We start from the raw sequence: 1,941 nt of genomic DNA, 5'->3' as shown, positions 1-1,941 counted from the left end.
CAGATTAGGGGGAATTTTAACTCTCACCCCTGGGATGTGCAGTGGGGAGGCCGGAGTAGGGTTTACCAGTCAACACCGCCTATGGTGGCAGGGCTGGTGGCGAGGGTACCTGTCACTGGGGGTGTGCCCCTTCCCAGAACCACGTGCTGGTCTGAATCCAACCCAGAACCTGTATCCACCGCGGCCACGTCTCACCCAGGAAGTCAGAGTGCTTGCCAGAGACCGGGCCAGGCTCCCAGAGGTGCCCACTTTGTCACGCACAGCAGAAAACTGTGGCCACGGTCTCTCCAGCTTCTGTCACAGAGCAAGGTGGGCACTGTGGTCCCTTCCATCACCCAATTCCACCCTCCCTGGCCCTCACGTGTAGTCCAGCAGTCCTGGATCTGATCAGGCCCAGAAGTTACTTCTCAGGTTTTAGGAAGCCAGTCTTGTGGCTCCTGGCAGGTTGGGTGAGAGAAGCACAGTCCATGGTGAAGCTGCATGGGGCAAATCTGCATAAGCATTATTAACGGGCTCAACCATTTGTCTTAAACTAGGCCAGATCAGTTCAAAGATACAGGGGGAGCTGAATGTGAAAAATGGCATTTTTTTTCCATATCACCGGCACCCTAAGTGTGTAGGTTAACCTCATAGGTGTGGGGCCAAACTAAGTTTACACTCAGTCGTGTCCAACTCTCTGTGACCCTACAGGCTGTAGCCTGCCAGGCTCCTCTGTCCATGGGATTCTCCAGGCAAGAATACTGGAGTGGGCTGCCATGACCTCCAGGGTATCTTCCTGACCCAGGGATCAAACCCACGTCTCTTGTGTCTCCTGCATTGACAGGCAGATTCTTTACCACTGTGCCACCTGAGAAGCCCAGACTCACTTTGGTAGAATTGAAACCTGAGCATTGATAAAAAATAACTCAGGTCAAGAATTCCTAACTTATGTCAGTATGGGGAAAAAAAGCCCTCGTTCCAAACACGCACCCGAGAACCTAGGGCTTTGCAGAGTACCTTAGCAGCATTAACTCAGAAGGTGGGAAATCAACTAGGGAATGACCAAAGAATGTACTTCTATAAAATACTGCTTGAATTCTTTGGGCCTCCCCTTCTTCTTTTACCACACCCTCTTTAATCATCCAAACCATCTTCTCACTCAAAACCAGATGCTCATCTCTTCGGTCTGCACTGTTGTGTCTTCCAGTAGCTTAACAGCGAGATGCACCAGCTATCGTTTCAGAGGTTGATCTTCTTCCCAAGAGCAGGGAGCCAGAAACAGGGTCACAGCTCCACTTTTCATATCATCTCACTTCTGACCAAGCAGTCTAGGTTTTCCAAGGCCCCCCAGGGAGGGAAGGAAAAGCCAGAGTGAGAAGCTTGGCTCCGGGCAGGGAAGGGAAGGACAGGCTCCAGAGAACATTCTTGGAGGAGAGCTGTGGCCACCAGTTCTTTCCCTGTGGCTCCAGCCCCATCCCAAGGAGCAAATTCGGCACAAAGAACCACCGTCTCTGTGAGCAAACCCCTGTGCTCTCTAGACCAGCTGCGTACGTTTCTTTCTGGTGTTTCACAAAACCCCCTGTAAGCCTTGAAAACCCTACCAGCGATGGAAGGCGCGGTCACTAGCAGAGGCCCAAGCAGGCAGCAGAACATGGGCTTCCTGGGACGCCCTGCCGGGTCCTTCCTACTGCCTCACGTGTGTTATCATCACAGACGTCCTCTGAGAAACCCGCTGCAGCCACCTGGGGGACGTCAACTCCAGCGGGCGCCCACCCCCGTGCGGGCCCCACCTTTCCTGTCTGGGTGGCCGCTTCACCCCTGAGAGCTGCGCCTGCCTGTGCCCAGAGGGCCCTCTCACGCCAGGCCCCGGGGCACTCGCGAGGCCTCCGGCACTGCAGCTGCCTGTGTGCTCCCCCGCTGCGGGAGGCGAGCACACGTGTGGATTCCTCAGGAGGAGTGCGG

Source organism: Bison bison, unplaced genomic scaffold (genome assembly GCF_000754665.1).
Source record: "Bison bison bison isolate TAMUID 2011002044 unplaced genomic scaffold, Bison_UMD1.0 scf7180017864029, whole genome shotgun sequence".
NCBI lineage: Eukaryota > Metazoa > Chordata > Mammalia > Artiodactyla > Bovidae > Bison > Bison bison.
The sequence above is the reverse complement of the archived record's forward strand: the minus strand, read 5'-3'. Positions refer to the sequence as shown.